The sequence below is a fragment of the Triturus cristatus genome, chromosome 4_2 (assembly GCF_964204655.1).
Source record: "Triturus cristatus chromosome 4_2, aTriCri1.1, whole genome shotgun sequence".
Taxonomy (NCBI): Eukaryota; Metazoa; Chordata; class Amphibia; order Caudata; family Salamandridae; genus Triturus; species Triturus cristatus.
The window spans coordinates 928,923,115-928,942,463 of record NC_140586.1 but is presented as its reverse complement, the minus strand read 5'-3'; the positions used below and the strand labels follow the sequence as shown (position 1 = coordinate 928,942,463).

The window sequence follows — 19,349 nt, the reverse complement described above, 5'->3', positions numbered from 1 at the left end:
ATACAGGAGACAGCTTACCTGTGAAGCACAAGGCTTACAGGGTAACTGACAGGGTCAGAGCCTGCATCAAAGAGGAGGTCTCAAAGATGTTTGCTCTTGGGGTGGTTGAGTCCTCCAGCAGTCCTTGGGCCAGCCCAGTGGTCTTGGTCCCAAAGGCTGCCTCGTCGGGTGCCACACCCGAACTCCGGTTCTGTGTGGACTACAGAGGACTCAACTCAGTCATGAAGACTGACGCGCACCCCATCCCCAGAGCTGACGAGCTCATCGATCGGTTAGGGGCTGCACGGTACCTCAGCATGTTTGATTTAACGTCTGGGTACTGGCAGATCGCCTTGACTGATGGGGCCAAAGAGAGGTCCGCATTCTCCACACCAGATGGGCATTTCCAGTTCCGGGTTATGCCATTTGGGATGAAGAATGCCCCTGCCACCTTCCAGAGGTTGGTCAACCAGGTGTTGGCTGGGCTGACCGAGTTCAGCGCTGCATACCTGGATGACATCGCAGTGTTCAGTGGCACATGGAAAGAACACCTGCAACATCTCTGGGAAGTGTTGATGGTACTGCGCAAGGCAGGCCTCACGATCAAGGCAAGCAAGTGTCAGATCGGGCAGGGTTCCGTGGTGTACTTGGGACACCAAGTAGGGAGCGGCCAGGTGGCGCCCCTACAACCCAAGATTGAAACCATCCTGGCTTGGGAGCCCCCAAAGACCCAGATGGAGGTGAGGGCCTTTTTAGATGGTTGATGCAGATGAGGGGTGAGAATCCTAAGTTGTTGAGGTGGTCCATTTCCCTACAGGGGATGGATTTCACGGTAGAACATCGCCCCGGTACAGACCACGCCAACGCTGATGGTCTTTCCAGATTTTTCCGCCTTAGTGATGAGAACTCCCTGGGGTAGGGTAGTTCTCCCCACATTTCAGCTGGAGGGGACACGTGTTACACCTGGCACCATTGGCGTGGGTCACCCTTCCATTTTTGTCTGTGCCTCAATGTATTTTTGCGCTGGTGTTAGCTGCTCAGGGCACTGTGCTACTGCCATCCAGTGCCACAGTGCAAGTGCTCCCTATGGTAAAATGTATTATGTGAATTGACTTCCATGTTTGGCTTATTTGGTTTACTATCAGTCCCTAGTAGAGTGCACCAGGGGTGCCAAGGGCTTGTATATCCAAATGCTGCTAGTGGGCTTGCAGCACTGGTTGTGTCACCCACAGAAGCAGCCTGGTAAAATGTGTCTAAGGTCTGCCATTGCAGAACCTGCATGCAGTCTGGTACTGTCATGCCGACTGGGCAAGTGTCCCCACTTGCCAGTCCCTAAACTTTTTTTTTTTTTTTGATTTTCAAAAACCTTTATTAAAGAAAAAAAAAACCAATTCTGACACAGCCGTCCTCCGCCTACAACCCCGCCGGGGCCGGCAGCAATGTCCGTTTGTCATATAGCATCACATTTTGTAGTACGTACACAGCATGCCGCCTACAACCCAACAGGGCCGGCCGCGTGAGAACATATAGTCATAATAACGCCAGGCAACACGAAAAGCAGCTTAGAACAAGCAATGGCACCACATTGTAAAAAAAAAAAAATACAATAAAGCAATAAGGAGGGGTACAGCTAGCACACCTACACTGGGCCATGGTCCCCGCCAGCCTGCATTCACATAGGACCACGGCGAGGGAGCGGGGCGCAGCAACCCCGCAACCCGCGCCCCCGCAGAAGCGCCTCCCGGCAGACCCACACCCACGTCAGTCACACATTCTAATATCAATATGAGACCATTAGGGGCCCAAGCAGCCCGTGCGCACAGAAGCGGCCCGGCGGCAGGGGCCCCGCACTCCCCTGCCGCACCCCAGATGCCCCCGGCGCGCGTCAAGTTCAGGACGTAGAAGCAGCGGTATTAACCTGTATCTGAGGGGTCTGAAGCAGGTACCCCCTTAGAGGGTCCCATATGTCTCTAGGTTTGGAGGCGGTCGGCAGAAGGTCAGCATACAGAGTTAGTTCTTCCTGCCAACGTATCAGATCCTCCAGCCAGCTCTTAAACTTAGGGGCGCGTCCTCTTCCCCATCTGCAGGCCACCTTACGCTTGGCCAGGAGAAGACAAAAGGAGCCGAATTTTCTATGAGGAGCCGGTATGCTCTCCGTACAGCCCAAGATACCCATTTGTGGGGTCGGCGGCAGAGGGGTAGCAATCATTTTCCCAACCGAGTCAAATACCAAAGACCAAAACGCATACACAGAGGGGCACGCCCATGCCAGATGCAGCATGCCCGCCCCTTCGACCCCGCACCTATCGCACCTAGTATCCTCCTGCAGCCCAAACCGATGGAGTTTCGCGGGGGTGTAGTAGTAGCGTTGAATGAACTTATAGTGCGTGACACGGAGCCTACTGTTAGCAGCCACCTGCTCTGTCTGTCTGCAACTAAATAACCAGTCACGGTCAGTCAATGGTTGTCCCAGCTCCTCTTCCCATTTGCTGCGCGCAGCACATTGCGCGGATTCCTTCCCCGAGTATATTGAACGGTATAGGGCCGACACTAGGTAAGAGGCAGTCGCGGCCCGCAGCACCGCATGCAACTGGGGCGATGTCGCCGGTTCTAACGGATAGTCCGGTGTGACGGCCTGAACTCCGGCTCGGAGCCTGACGTACATGAAGGTGTCCATTGTGGTGGGGGGAGGGTCAGAACAAAGCTGTTGCAACGTGAGGAATCTGCCGTCTCTATATAGGTCCCCCCACGTATTTAGTCCCCTATGCTGCTTCATTTTGTTGAAAATTCCCTCCTGCAAAAGAGGCATGCGGGGGTGGTACACGAGCGGGAGCAGCGGAGAGTACAACAAAGGCACTCCCGTCCGTTTCACAATCCACTCCCAGCCAGTGGTACGGGGTCAGCAAGCCAATGCTCTGTGGCCACATACGCTGTGTACCGCGGTCCGCTCGTCCAGTAGTGCGCATAATGGGCCTGGGCGCACTGATAATACAATTCAAAATTGGGCAGGTCTAAACCGCCTGCCACGTATTGTCGAGCCAGAACGTCCCACTTGATACGGGCCTGCTTCCCCCCCCCAAACCAGCCGCAAGAGTTCGGTGCGCAGGGTAGCAAAAAAAACTTTTCCCGGATGGTAGGGGATATTCGTGAAGTAGTAAAGCATTTTCGGATTACCATTTTGATCAGGGATATTCTGTCCGCAAGGGACAGAGGCAGGGCAATCCAACGTGTTATAGTGTCTTTCATTGCCTCTATCGCCCGCCCATAAATGTCTCTCATGAGTTCTTCCCGATCCACGGAGACCTGCACCCCTAGGTACTTTACGGTGGAGTCACAGCACTCCAATGGAAAGTCGGTATGGAATTGCGACATGGCCGGAGTAAGGGGGAAAATCTGGGATTTAGCCCAATTAATGTGAATACCCGAGAGCCCCCCGAACCGCACAAACTCTCTCAACAGCGGATTTAAATTAGTCTGTGGGTCTTTTACGTAGAGAGTCATGTCGTCCGCATATAGCGAAATGAGGATGGGACGTAAGGGGCAGCTGAGCACCATGTCTCGGTGATACTGCCGCACCCGCGCCGCCAATGGTTACACAGCCAGCGCGAATAACAGAGGCGACAGCGGACACCCCTGTCTAGTACCCCGGGAGAGTGGTATGGCGGTAGAGGTGTGACCATTTATCATCACTTTAGCTACTGGTGCGGTGTACAGCAACCGTATCAAAGCAGAGAATCCCACCGGGAACCCCATGTTGCGCAGGACCGCGTGGAGATAGTCCCACTCAATCGAGTCGAACGCCTTAGTGGCGTCCAAAAAATAGCAGCCAAGGGGAGGTGCGGGGCCACTTGATGCATGATAGAGAAGAGTGCGCGCAAATTATGGGACGTCGCTCTCCCGGGTATGAATCCTGCTTGGTCTGGCAATACCAGCTTATCCATGAGGAGGTTCAATCGATTCGCTATCATTTTAGTTAAGATTTTGATGTCTACGTTGATTAACGATAGGGGCCTGTAGGAATCACACTTGTCAGGGGGTTTCCCAGGTTTCAACAGGGATATAATAAGGGCCTCCCGCATTGTGGCGGGCAACACCTGTGCCTCCAGCGCCTCCGAGTTGACCTCTAGCAACACCGGTGCGAGATGGTCCATATATAATTTATAGAATTCAGCCGGCAGGCCGTCGGACCCGGGCGCCTTCCCCGATGGCAACTGGGCGATTGCGTCGCGAATCTCTTCCAGCGTAAATGGGGCAGCTAGAAACTCCCTCTGCCTCCTACTAAGATACCCCAAGGTTATGTCCCCAAAGAAGGCAGCAAAGTCCGTTGTATTCACCCCTTTAGACGTGTACAGCGATTCGTAGAATGTCGTAAAAGTATTCAGAATCTCCAAGCCATCCCTATGTCTACCCCCCTGTGCATCCTCAATTTCCAGCACATAATTGGTGTACCGTGGCCGTCTGATGTCGCTAGCCAGAGCGCGACCTGGCCTGCCCCCCTCACCATCGCGTCTGGCAGTTACATATTTCCCCCTAAACCTAGCCTCCTGTTCAGCTGTGGAAGTGTAGTCAGTTATGGTGTCGCGCAATTTAGCCCTCCCCTCACCCGAGTCCTCGCGCCAGATATCTACCTCCAGTACTTTTAGTTGTCCCTCGAGCAGGCGAAGGCGCCGCCGCATGTCCCTCAAGACACCAAAGCTCTTTGCCATACAGGTGCCCCTGATTGTGACCTTGAAGGCCTCCCACAGCGTCCACCGTCCCCTTATTGTGGGCTATGAAATCCACTATCTCCTCCTCTAGCTCAGTTTTAAACGCCTCATCAAGAAGTGCCCCAGGGACCAGTCGCCAGCCTCTAGGACTGGCAATAAGGTTCGGTATCTCCAGTGTGAGGCACACTAGCGAATGATCAGAAAAAGTGCGTGCCAGATGGTCCACCGCACATACCCAGTGGCACAACCCCCTGGACCCCAGCCAGTAATCCAGCCGCGACCAGGCCGCATGCACCGTCGAGTAATAAGTACCCTCCCTTCCCACCGGGTGAGTGTATCGCCAGAGGTCGGTGAGTCCCTCGTGTGTGAGGAGCCCGGCCATCGCCGCCTGACTACGGGTGTAATGGTGCGGTAGCGGGCTGGATCTGTCCGTCTGGGGGTCGCTGACTGTATTAAAATCCCCGGCCCATAGTACATGTGTGGCCCCAACCCCCGTGATCTGTCCCCAGAGTGAGTGTAAAAAATCGGGGTCGTCAGTGTTAGGACCATAGCAATTCACCAGCACAACAGACTGCGTGCCCAGCGTGCCCCACAACATGCAACGCCTCCCATCCCTACCCCTCTTCAGTCCCGCACACACAAACGGAGTGCCGCGTTTTAGGAGGATCACGGTGCCCCTGGCGTATGTGGAGTAGGACGAGAATACTCGTTCTGAGGCCCATTTGCTCCCAAACGTCGGGTGGTCCCTAGGGTCCATGTGTGTTTCCTGGAGGAACGCTATACTGACATGGTGCCTATCAAGGTAGGAGAGGATCTGCCGCCGCTTTTGGGGATCCCCCAGCCCTCTAACATTCCAGGTCAGTAAGTTCAATTTGGTTAGTGCAGGGTGTGCACGTGCTCCGTAATATAAATTCCCAATGAGTTACAACATAGAGGCCAAATTCCCAGTGTCGACCCCAGTCCATGTGAATGGGTACCCTGTATTACGTAGTCTCCAACATCCGTAGTTGCCTGATCGGTTGCTGATTTCGTCCCCCCTCCCCCCAAACATATTAACAAATCAAATACTGCCCCCCTCCCCTCCCACAACAGCACCCCAACCGTGCCGGTATCAATATATCCCTCCCCGTCCCAATTCCCTAGCGACCTCAACGATCGGGTCAACTGTAGATCAAGAACATACCAACCCTGTAGGGGACTGCCCATGGTGGGGGCGCCTATGGACCCAGATAGCCCTCCCTTCCCCTCTCCCTCGTGGTGGTCTACTACCCGCCAACAAGGCAGGAGCCTGGAGAGGGAGTGTTGGGAGGGGGCCTGGCTTTATAACAAAGAAATCGCACATTTCCCTTATCCCAGCTTTTTCACAGTTGGGTGAGCGCTAGGGGATTATCCCATACTTGTAGGCAGAAGGATTATACACCGATATCCCCCCCGCCTGTACACCATGAAGAGTGGTAGTCCAAGTCTATACATATAGGAGTCCTCATTACCACCCCCTCATCACCCTCTTACCTCCGGCCTCCATGTAACAGACAATCCAGCAGCGGAGGCAACGCCAATGCAAGGGTGTAGAGACGTTCACTCCCCCCCCGCGCCTCAGGAGCAGGCGAAGGGGGATGCGACCCCTCCTCCTCCATGGCATGGCTAGGTGAGTGGCGTCGCAGAGTCTTAAGAAAGTCCTCCGCCTGCTGAGGGGACACGCACAGAGTCATGCGACCCTGGTGCTTGATGCGCAATTTCGCAGGGTACAGAAGGGCGTATTCAATGCCGGCTTTGCGCAGTTTCCGTCTCGCCTCCTGAACAGCCATGGTGAAGTCTGGGAATATGGAGAACGCAGTACCCTCAAACTGCAAATTTTGCTGCTCTCTCGCCCACCTCAAGGCCACATCACGGTCCCTATCATTAAGTGTGCGTGCCACGGCGGCGGCCGAGGACCCAGCGATCTATGGGCCCGTTCCACAATTAGATGGGACGAGAAGGCCTCAGCGCCAAACGTCGTCGAGAGGAACCTCTCAACATACTCTTCCATCCGTCCGGTATTGGCACTCTCAGGGATCCCGGTGAGGCGTATGTTATTCCGGCGGCTACGGGCCTCCAAGTCCTCGTTCTTTGCCGCTATCACTTTCAGGAGGCGGTCCATGTGCTATTTGCTTGTCCATAGTACCTGTGCGGTCTTCATTATCAGAAAGGAGTTGCTCCACTTCTTTCAGTTGTTCTTCGTGCTTGTCCACCTTTAACACGAGAAAGTCGAGCCTGTTGTTCATCGTGTCCATTTTTCCCGACAGACCATTCATACTCTGTTGCAGCATTTTCAGCATCTCTTTGACCTCATTTTCCGGACTTGCCGCTGGGTTGGGCGGTGGCTCCTGCTCCGGCCCGGGGGGCGCCTCCACCACCGAGCGAGTGCCCACTTTCTTAGTTTCAAAGGGGAGCCGCTGTTGCCGCCCATCCGTCTTCCCCATCCCGGCAGGCCCGCTCCGGACCGCCGGGGCACCTTATTTGGTGGGGTGGCTGCACGTTATCAGTCAGCCGCACTCCGAAGCCACCAGCCGCAGATAATTGCGCTGGACCCCGGCCGCTGCAGGGCCAAACGACAAGCCGAAGCCCCCCCCCACTTCCACCACAGGAACTATAAGGGCATGTCGGGGGGGGGGATCAGGGGCATCTCCCCACCACAGGCCACGTTAGAGCCAGCGATCCCCGGGGCGGCCGTTCCAGTGAGCCTCCCGCCAGCCACGCAATTCACCTCTCGTGTGTTAGAGGCCCAATGACCGCCGCAACGTCTCACCCCTCAACTCAAAGTCACACAGTGTTCCAGCCAGCGGAGGGAGAGGCGGCTGAAAGTATACGGTGGCTGCAGGGGAGAAGCCCAGAGTATTGCAGGGTGCCGGATTATGCCCCCAGGATCACAAAGAGGCGAGGAGCGCGCCAACAGTTCCGCATGTGCACAAGTGGGCGCTCTCAGCCCCCTGCGGCGCCTCAGAGCGTGCCTCCAGATGTATATGGTGCCCCGGATAGTAGGAGCACCAGAAGCCACAAAGCGGTCGGGGAGGCGCCGCCTCTAGTTAGCAGGGGTCTCGGGGTGCGTGCCCAACGATGATCAGTGCCCCAGAGAACGGCACCGATCTGATCCTCCAGGCTCCCGGGTGCACCGTGCAGGCGATAGTCAGGCGGGGCCAAAGCGGCTCTGCGCACAGTCAGCAAGTGCGCCACTCCCATCCACCTCCGCCAGCGACCTGCGGCCTCGTCCCTCGTGGCCGCCCCGGTCTCGCGCAGGATCAGCGCCCGGCACGCCGCTCCAGGGAAGCCAGCAGCACAGCTCCCCGCCGATCTTCAAAGGCCACCGTGCCTCCGCTCTGCCATCATTCGGGCTGAAACTCTCACGAGGGTGGCGGTCGCCTCTCTCCACTCAGGCGTATCTTTGTATCGCACGGGGAATGTGCGAAGTGCGAATAATTACCGGATATGTGGGCCAGGCTGCCAGAGCCTCACGACAGTGCGGCCATCTTGGTCTGGCGCCACCTAGCGCCCCCGCCAGTCCCTAAACCTTCCCTTACCTTCATGTTAGTCACCCCTATGGTAGGCCCTAGGGCAGGGTGCATTGTAAGGATAAGGTAGGACATGCCCTGAAGTGTGTGGCATGTCCTAATAGTGAATTACAGCCATTTTAGTTTTTCACTATTGTAAGGCTACCTGCTCTCAATAGGCCAGAATGGGCTGCTAGATTATAACACTCTATAATCCTAGCAGGCTCAGGAAGCATGGTAGAAACTCATGTTTAGTATGCCTGAACTCAGAATAATAAAATACATCTTTTAGCACAGGTTATTTTAATATCCTGGGTTTGCAAATGCTACTTGTAGAAAGTTAGCCTTTGCGTGCCTAACCATTTCAGTCCGCCTCTGGAGGGGGGGGGGGGGCTAGCTTCTTTGTGTGTAGCTTGAGTGACAGGGCTGGGAAGTTCCAGGAGACAGGCTGGGGCTACCAGGTGGTGAATAGAGAGATTACACCAGGATGGGTGGGAGGAGTGCACCTTGACTCTGAATAGGGCCGTGCTCTGCCACCACAATGCTGGCTCCACCCCCTGGGGACCGTCTGATGTCTCTGCCCTGCCTGCTGAAAGAAGAAGCCAGAGTCCCAACAACAAAGTGCTCCTCACTGAAAAGAACTGGACAGGGATTATGCAAAGGCCCCCCTGGCCTGTAAAGACAAAAGAAACTTGGTATAAATGTAGGAGCCCTGCTCCTAAGAAATCAGATCCTGATTAAACCATGAAGAAACACTGCCTGACCAGAAGGACCTGGAAGAAGCTGAAGGAGGAGTAACTTTCCCTGACCTGGGGGATTGGCCTGCAGTTGGTGCCTTGCTGAGAAAGGAGAGGAAAAGACTAAGAGAGACTTTGCACTTTGTTTCAACAATCTCCAAGGGCTTGGAAGAAGACCTTGCCCCCTGAACTGAGTCCCAGGACCATTGGACTCATCTGCCTTCCAAAACTGTTTCCTGGACAATTCTTGCTGGTTTCCCGCTGGATTTGGCCCCAGTACGACTCGTACCCCATCCGCCGCGAAGCCGTGTCTTTGCCGCCCGGCACCGTGTGTCTACGCTGATTTAAAAGCGTTAGTACGCACCGTATCCCTCCCGGCCGCATCGCACCTAACCTTCCCCGCCGATTCGAGACGTACACCCCTGGCTGCCTAATCCTGTACGCCGGACCCAAGCTTCGCTGTCCCGCAGGTACGGTCCGTACGCTGCTAACGTACTGCCCGTGCCGTACTCAGAGCCGAGACGCCGCATCACACCGATCCTCCCCGTACGCTGTACGGCGTCGAGAAGTGTCTCCGCCTATCTGCACCGAAGGTACGGCTCGAACGCCACGGACTCTGCAAGTTGATCCGGGCCATCCGCTCGTATCCCTGAAGGTCCCGTACCAACGCCGCGTCCCGACGCCGCGACCTGACCAGCATCCGAATACGCTGCCGAGCTACGACCCGGACCCATCGACTTGTCCCGCACTGTCCGTCGCGGACCCCACGAACTTAAGGTACTTTGTTCTGTTCGCACCGCTGCGTGCACGTCACGGACCCCGGAGTCCGCAACGATTGTTTGACTCGTACTTTCCTTGTTTTTAATGCCAACGAGTCGCACATCCAGGTACGAACCGTACAGAGCCTGAAAAGAAGCATAATTGACTAAAAGAAGCCTATTTTTGTATTTTAAGCCTTTCTACAAGTACATTGAACTTTGAAATAACACTGTGGTCATTTCTAATCGTTATTCTGGTCTTGTGCTAAGCCTTATATAAAGAAACCTATTTTTATATAACCTTGACTGGTGTCCATTTGTGGTGTGTCATTGCATTACTGTATGTGTTCACAAATGCTTAACCTATGACGCCCTGAGAATAGTCTTGACTGCTTGCGCCACACTACCTAAAGGGTGAGCAAGGGTTGTTTGAAAGGGTGATCCCCTTATCCTGACTTAGAAGTAAGAGTCCCTGCTTGTCACAAGTGCATACCTGTGCCAACCAGAGATTCCCAATTCTAACACCCGCAGAGTTCCAGCACCCTTGGAAGATACAGCACCTCTCGTGAATGAAAATCCAGCTGAGGTGGCACTGAGAGGGCAAGACAAGCTGTAAGGGTTGCTGACGCAGTTGGTTGTGCACTAGATCGAGCAGAAAGGGGTTGTGCAAATCGAAGCCCCGAATTTGACTCAGACGGAGAAAGTGCTGCTGTGAGTGGAGCAGAGTCAAATTCTGTTGAAGAAGGAAGTGGTGCACAGGGTACTCGAAGGGAGAGCAGAAGTGCCACAGAAGCAGTAAGAGTTTGGCCCGTGAGTCAGAGGCGGCTGAACTTGAGATTGGCACCTGAGAGAGATCTTGCCCCAGTTTCTGAAACGTCTGAATCTGAGCAAAGCGACGAAGAGCAAGCTCGAGTCAATCTGAGAAGGTCCAATAAAACAAGAGTGCCGTGTCAAAGGTACGCCTCACCAGAGTGGACTTACGTTGTGACTGATGCCAGGCGTATTGAGCACGGGGAGGCTGAGGTCCTTGACGCTGATCAGCAATTCTCCGAACCTGAAAATAGACGTATTGTTACGAGTTCCAGGGGTGGAAATCGAGGGGATTTTGACTCTCAATATTCCGAATCCACCACTTCTGAGTAAGGTTCGTGAATTAATCTTGGAGACGCTGGTTTTTCCAACTTTTGGTATTGTGCCACCACACCAGGAGTTAGTGGTACTTCGTCTTGAAATTTTGCAAGGTGTCTTAGAGATTTTGGGAGCTGATCTTGTTCTGGACTGACAGTAAACCTCAATTGTACATAAAAGTCCAAAGAAGAAGATAACCTAGGCCCGAGTAGAAGAAGAATAACATTCGGGACTTTCCGTCAAGACAAAGGAAGAGGGCTAGGGAAGTCTTTTGTGGACTGTGTAAATAAGCAACTGAAATTGCAAGGGGATTTCCAGCTTCGAGGCGTTGATTGAACTGGTTTGACAAGCAATACCTGGAGGAGAAAGAGACTCTTACATGTTGCTGTCGAGCTAAGAACTTTGAGAATTTTGCAAAATGGCAGATGCTGGAAATACTCACCGTAAGGCTAAATTAGTGATAGGTACACTCTTAGGGGTAGAGATAGTCACCATAGGTGCGATACTTTTAGCCTCATATATTGATTCACATGAGCAAGAGGGGGAGGTACAGGGGACATCTACACCTACCACCTCTAGCCAGAAAGAGGTTACTATAGGAGCTCAAAGAGCTTTGATACTTGAAGAGAGTCGTAGATTTCACATAGATCTGTCTAGACGTGACTTTAAGCTTAATGCTTATGCAAAGCTGTTGTACGAGTATGTTGATGCAATGGATGCGAAGGATTGCTATGTGTGCATTCAGCTACCTTCTTCAGTAGATGAGGATATTAGATACCATCACCTTCCACTAACCTATGGAATTTCTTGTAGTTTGTTGCTTAGTATCTTTTATGAGAGAAGACAATTTGAGTATTTCTTTTCCAATTATGATGCAGTACTTCCGGAGGTTCCAGCCTACAAGCATTTGAATAAGTATGACTATTACAAGTCAGAGGGCAGACTTCGGAAGTATTTCATACCAATTTTGGAATTGGATACGGCTTATGCTCACTGACATAATTTGACATGTTCATTGTCAGAAACAGAGAAGAAGTTCATAGGTCAGGTAGAGGATAAATATAGAAAACTAACCCAGACACAAATCCAGTAGATTGGACTGATGAGGAGAGATTGCACAGATCAAAGGGGAGTTATGGACCCATAGCGTTAGGTCAGGCGCAAAAGGGGAAGTTGTGTGTGAGACGTCCTCAGACCTATTATGAAAAGGTTTCGGTAGGACAGAGTGCGTGTGACCATACCTTTACCATGGAGGACTCTGCTAAGAACTTTTTGCAAGGTCCGGTGCAAGTGATTCCAACTGTTTATTATGTGTGCGGAAGGAATGCCTATGTGAGGTTGCCTGCTAATTGGTATGGTACATGTTACTTGGCTATTATTTTTCAGAAAATCTATCATGCAGAAGATTTGAATCTTTTGGAGACTGGACATCATTCTAAAGTACGGAGAGCTGTGAGTGCAGGAGCAGTGATTGGTGATATCTTTGGAGCGATGATACCAAGTTTGGGTGAGATTTTGAATGATGTGAAGATTAGAAGGTTGGCGACTGTGGTTGATGAATTGTTGATGAATACTGCAAGGTCTTTGCTGTGGGTGGATGGAGAGATGTCGATAAGGACGATGGTTTTGCAGAATTGAATTGCTTTAGACGTATTATTGGCAAAAGGGGGTGGAGTCTGTAAATTATTGAAAGTTCAGGAATGTTGTACGTATATTCCGGACAATAGCAAGGATCTGGAGAAATATATAGACAACATTACTACGATTCATCAAGAGATTGAGGATTTGACTGAAGAGGGTGTGTGGGAAAAGGTTGTTAAAGGATTTGGTCGCGTGGGAAGCTGGTTTGCGAGTTTGGGAAAGGGGTTCCTTGGATTCATGCTAAAGCCCCTTATTATTGTTGTGGTTTGTGTGATCTGCTTGTGGGGTCTCATCAGAGCCTATAAGTGGCACAGGGGAAACAGAATTGAAAAAGCTCTCAGAGCGAGTGAGAGGCGAATTGCTAGACTGCAGGACAGTCAATATCAGAATCTCAAGAATATGGAGAGGTTCCGACGAGGGAGGATGGCTACAAGTACTGTTTAGGCCGGTTCTTTCTCCAAGGGAATTAATTGTGTGATGGTGTGATGACATTTGTCATCAAAGGGGGGAACTGATAGAGCGTCCTGTGATTCTGAAAATTTGTATGGGTGCATCATATTCACCGTTAGTCAGCACCCGCATATTAATCGATGTATGTTAAGAAGCTTTAGAAATGTATTATTAGAAATCGTTTAACATAGAGGTGATTAGAAATGTAATAATGCTTTTGTGAAGATTAACGTTGCAAGTGATTGTGAATGTATTTAGTAAATGCATAATGATTAGGTTTTGTGCAATGTAATGTATTAGGTTAAACGTGTGCCATGTAAAAGTTACACGTGTAGGTTGCTTATTCACGCATATGAGAATAATGAACACATGTTTAGAGTGTGATTTAATAGTGTGTTTAACGTTGTAAAGGCCTGATCGCATACACGTTGGAAGAGAAGGGCCTGCTCATTTTCCTTATGTTAGCTAACATTGTAGGCCGAAAATGATTTCCCTTGGTAAAGGCTTTGGGTTACCAGAAGATAGAAAATCTTAGAGAAGAGGAATGTTTTTTCTTTTTTCGTTCCCATGTTTCTGTTGCAGGTGCAAGAAAAATTTTGCTCGTTTGTGAGACTAGGTCTTTGTTTTAGGAGATAGGATGCTGCGAGAAGCCAACAGGGGAGTGCATTGGAATGTGGAGATGATACTTTCAGCGGAGAAGGTGCCTGGGACCCAATGTCAAGTTAACCGTCGCTGGATGCCTCACAAGTTTGTCGGAAAACTACTGGGAGAAGACCTGGCTGAAGAGGTGTTCTGAAGGGCGTGTTCTATGATTTTAGGGTTTTGTATTAGGGACAGTGCCCCGTGGGTTGAGCAGTTGAGGTTTAGACTGGAAGCTAGAAAGAGCATCTTAGATCGAGCTCTGACTAAGTGAATGTACTTCTTAGGATGTCTTCACTTCTGACACCTTTTATTCTCTTGTCTGGGAAGGGAAATGTTAAGTAGGGATGTCACCTTAGAGTTAGAGTAGGGATAGACTAACGTTTTTTCCTTTTTAGACTAATGATTCCTAATTTGGATATTGGCTTAACCATTGCTTTCTTGATGATCTTAGAGTCAGTGATTCTTTTTGTTTTGAGTCGGATGAGAATTCTACGTAGACTTTCTTTTGTATTAGTGCCCATTTATCTCTTAGACCTTGTGCTGAGGTGTTTGTATGTTCAGTTATTTTTGGTTGTAATAAAATCCTACACATTTTAGATTCAGAGTCAGTGGTTCTTTCCAAATGAAATCTAATTTTGGTAACAACATTCTGATAATGATATTTCCTCCCCTCTACGCTATTTAGCAGATAAAAAGATCCTGGCGACCCAAGAGGATTCTTGGAGATAACCAGGTAGGCAAGAATCCGGTCCTATCATCTGGATGTTCAGCTCCTACCTGAAGCGGAACCCAACCAAGACAGAATTCCTCTTATTTGCCCAGCACAATGAAGAAGACACAGTACAAACCTGGCTCAATGGCATGAATCTTGACGTCTTCGAACCCCAACTTTCACTGAATTACAAATCAGTTGGATTCACCCAGGATACGAACCTCTCCCTCATTACCACAGAAAACAAAGACGGCCTGGAACAAGCTCTCCTTTCTAAAGGAAGTCAAACTGTCCTTTCCAGAAAGCATCTTCACAACTGCTGTTCAAGCTCTTGTGCTCTTTTTTTTTTTTTTTTTTTTTTTTTTTGAAACCGTTTATTACACGATAAAAAAGTTACAGGCATGGGCCTACAACCATCCGGCCGGCCGCTAGAGTAGCAAAAGGCATATAACATACATACAGTGAGAATCTCTTGGCGGGGCAGATTGGCAAATCAGGTGATATCAATAGCGTAGGCCGCATCACTCCTAGCCCACAATACGGTTTCCTTTTGTCAAACAGAACAACACAAAAAACCACACCCGCAAGGCAACCCGCGATCCAAGTGACAGTACATGCTCCGTAATGGGGGATCCTAACCAGCAGCAAAACTCTGAAGAGGGGAATGGGAGTATAGCAGGGACTGGGGAGCCACGTGCCCACGGCTGAGGGAGGGGGTCGGCTAAGGAGATGGGGCTGGCGAGGCTGCCGGTAGGAGTGGCGGCTCACAAATACCCCCACGGTAGGCGTTCCAGGGGCCCCAGATTTTCACCCACGCCCCAGGCTTACCCCTCGCCACATACACTACTTTTTCACGAAACATACACCAATCCATATGTTCTTTCCAGGCCAACACCGCCGGGGGCCTCTGGGATCCCCACAATTGGGCAATGTCACGCTTCGCTATCATGTATCCCAGAGTCACCCACCGCGTCTGCGGGACCGAATAATCATTTGGTTCCCACACATTCAGCAAGCATCTCCTCGCTTCAGGCAGCAGTGCAACACGCGTAACCACACGCAAAACCTCATGCACACCACGCCAGAATCGCTCCACTTTCGGGCACTCCCACAGTATATGCATGAAAGTTGCCAACGCACCACAGCCGCGCTTACACAATCCGTCACCAGCAAAGCCCATACGTAGAAGCCTCGGCCCCGTGACGTAAACCCGGTGAAGGATCTTAAGCTGGACGAAACGAAGGCGAGCCGGGATGGCCACCTCCTTCGGAGAGGCCACCGCGGAGATCCAATCCTCGTCGTCCAGCTCCAGCCCATCGGCAACCCAGGCCTCGCGGAGGCCAGTCAGCAGGCACGATCTGTCATTAATCAGTTTTTTATATATAAGGGAGATCGTGCTGTCTGGTACATGGCCATCCAGCACCCTGTCCTCCAGGGGGGAAGACTCCGGAATGGACGCAACATCCGGGAAGACGGAGGCCAGCGCGTGGCGGACTTGCAAGTATCGAAAGTACTCACTGCCTTGCAGCTGAAACTCCGTCTGCAGCATCTCAAAAGTCTTGAAACCCCCCCTCGTCCAGAGATCTCCCACTGTGCTGATTCCGATCGTGTCCCACTTCTCGAAGCCCTTCGATGTCCACAGGGAGCCCAACCTCTCAGACGCATATAGCGGTGACGCCCGGGTCAAACGGTCCTTCCACCCCATAGCTGCATTAGCCGCGTGCCATACACGCACCATGACACGCGTCGGTCCCGTCAGACGGGAGTCGGGCGTGCCAGAATAGAGCGCTCGATTATAATCGCCACCGGGCAGGAGCATCCTGTCCATTTCAAATGCCGGGTTCAAGGCGGGCCCGTAAAGGCCATGATTGATTGCAGCTAGCTGGGAGGCCCAGTAATACCGTTTAATGTCCGGGAGGGCGACCCCCCCATCGTACCACGGGAGCGTCAATTTGGCCAGAGCAATACGCGGCCTCCCGTCCCAGAACAGGCGCCGCTGCAGGCCCTCCACCTCGCGGAAGTAGCGCGCTGGTACCAAGTCCATAGTGTTCTGGAGGGCGTACAGGAAGCGCGGCAAGGACATCATCTTAAACAAGGCCGCTCGGCCAAGTGGCGAGAGCGGAAGACGCCGCCAACGCGCGACATCCTCTCGCAAGCGCTGGAGGGGGGGCAACAAGTTCCGCTCATAGCGGGCCTCCGGGTCTAGAGTGATATATATACCCAGGTACCGGAACCCCTGGGAGGCAATCTGGATCGGGCAGTCACGCGGTAGGGCCGGAGCCTCCCCGGAAAGCACATATACGCAGGATTTCGCCCAGTTGATGACAAGGCCTGAGTTACGCCCGAAGGAGCGCAGAACATCAACCAGGACAATCAGCGATTTGCGCGGGGAGGCGAGATACAAAAGGATATCATCGGCGTAGAGGGACACGCGGTCCTCATACTCAGGGGTCCAGCGGAGACCACGGATAGAAGGGTGCCACCGTAGCCACTCCGCCAAGGGCTCCAAGGCCAGTGCAAACAGGAGCGGCGACAAGGGGCAACCCTGGCGCGTGCCCCGCCCCAGCTCGAATGGGGCCGAGACTCGCCCATTCACCACCACCTGCGCCAGTGGGCCCGAATACAGCAATTTGACCCAGCTAATGAACCCCGGGCCAAATCCGAATTTCGCCAGCATCGCCCAGATGTATGGCCATTCAAGCGTGTCAAACGCCATGGTGGCGTCCAAGGATGCCAAGATGGCCGGCTCCCGCACAAACGGGACACGCGCGAGCACCCCGTGCAAGCGTCGCAGATTAAGAGCCGTGTTACGATGGGGTATAAATCCAGATTGGTCTTGGTGGACCAAGTCGCCCACCACACCAACCAACCGGTTGGCCAACACCTTGGCGAGGATTTTGGGTTCCGCGTTCAAGAGCGAAATTGGCCTGTAGGATGTGACCCGCTCACGGGGTCTCCCCTCCTTGTGTATCACCACAATCGTGGCCAGACGCTGGTCCGGCGGGAGGGAACCCTGCGAGTGGGCCGCCAGGAACATCGCGCGCAGGTGGGGCGCCAATACATCCGGGCGCAGCTTGTAAAGCTCGATGGGGAGACCATTAGGGCCCATGGCCTTGCCGGACGCGACCGAGCGAATAGCCAGGGCAATTTCGTCCGAGGTGGGAGGAGCATCTAGCGAATCCCTGTCCTCCACCGAAAGGGAGGGCAGCGCGATGTCCCGAAGCAGGGAATGGGAATCTTCCTCCGAGCAGGGGGAAACCGGGGAGTACACCTCGCGGAAGTAATCCGCGAAGCAGGAGACGATGGCTTCCGGCTCGGTGACACGCGTACCATCCATCCTCTCAATCAAAGGCACCACACGACTCGCTCTCTCCCTCTTATCCAACCACGCAATCAATTTACCCGCCTTATCGCCCACATCATACAATCGTCCCTGTTGCTCTCTACTGAGGCCCCTGGCCGCCTCCGTGACGAGGGCCCCATAGGCCGCCTGCTTGAGGTGCAAAACATGCAACTTGGCATCCGTTACCCCGCTCCCCAGGTCACCCTCCAGTTCCACAATCTCGGCCTCTACCCGGGTCACCTCCTCCCGCTCACGCCTCCGGGCATGGGAGATAAAGGAGAGGGCCTCCCCTCTGAGGACTACCTTAAAGGCCTCCCACAGGGAGATGGCCGAAGGGACAGACCCCACATTCTCGTCAAAATAGCGCTGTAAGGATTTAATCAAGTCGGCACGAATAGTGGGGTCTCGTAAGTACCATGCATTGATTGGGGCCACCCTGCCCTCCCCCCTCGGGAAGACATCAAAATGTAACAGTAATGGGGAGTGATCCGAAATACCCCGCGCCAGATGGCACACCTCTCCTACCCTCCCAGCGTGGGCCGCCGGGACCAGGATGTAGTCAAGTCGCGAGAGGCTACCATGGGCGCCCGAGTGGAAAGTGTATTGCAGCTGCGTAGGGTGCTTTAGTCGCCAGCAATCCACCAGGCCCAGTGTGTCTAAAAGGCCGGACAGCCACGCCTGTGCGCGGGGGAGGTCCCTAGGGGGGTGACGATCCATAGACCCAGAAACTACCGCATTGAAGTCCCCCCCGACCACCAGCAGGCCACCCGGGAGGTCCAGGAGGAGGCGCCCCAGGTCCGCAAATGTAGTAGCTTGTAACCCAGGCGGGACGTACACTGACATGAAAACAATCACTCTACCCTCCATTCTACCCACCAGGATAGTGTAACGTCCCCTCTCGTCATGGCGCACCTCATCAATCTCCAGTGGAAGCGAGTTCTTGATCATGATACCCACCCCCCGCGACCCTGAAGTGAAGCCCGAGTGGGCCACCAAACGATAGCCCCGCCGATTCATGGCATGGAAGGAGTTACCTATAAGGTGTGTCTCCTGCAAGAAGACAACATCTGGCGATATACGTTTCAGGAACTGCAGGACCACACCACGCTTAATCCGATCCCCCAGGCCGTTAACATTCCAGGACAACACAGCCAAGTCCCTACCCCCCATCATACGTAGAAGCAATCAGTCGTCCCCCACAGAGCATTTCGAGAACAGCAATACAGTAAAGGGTTTGCCTTGCGGTGCAAACAAACAACACACCCCCCCACCCCCCCATCCCAACAGAACTCCCCCCTCCCTGCACCCCTGCATGAGCCCAGTCAGCCCCCCCAAAGTGCAGTGTGCCTGTCGCCCCATAGAGAAAGACTAACTAGTACCCCAGAGGAGGAGGGAAGCCCCCAACAGACCCCGTACGACCTCCATAGGAGGGGAACACACACGATCGAGAAATGGTAAAGAAGTATTGTCCCGAGCAGGGCCTATTATTCACCCCTTAGTTCTGATCCGGCAGGCCCTCTCCACCGCCCGCACCCCCCCCACCCCCCCGGCCCCGATCATCAGGCAGAGTGTCCAACCAGTCCCCAGCCGCCTCGGGGCGATCAAAGAAGTGCGTGCGACCTTCCACCTCCACCCTTAGCTTAGCTGGAAAGAGCATTGAGTACTTTAGGTTCAGGTCCCGCAGGCGACGTTTAACACCGAGAAAACTGAGTCTCTGCTTTTGGAC

The 19,349-nt window shown here is 52.9% G+C and overlaps 1 protein-coding gene across 2 annotated transcripts in view; it reads right to left on the bottom strand.

Moving 5' to 3' along the window:
• Nucleotides 1-19,349, bottom strand: part of LOC146835436 (NACHT, LRR and PYD domains-containing protein 3-like) — a 368,932-nt gene that overhangs the window by 210,249 nt on the left and 139,334 nt on the right. The gene's annotated exons all lie outside the window — the stretch shown is intronic.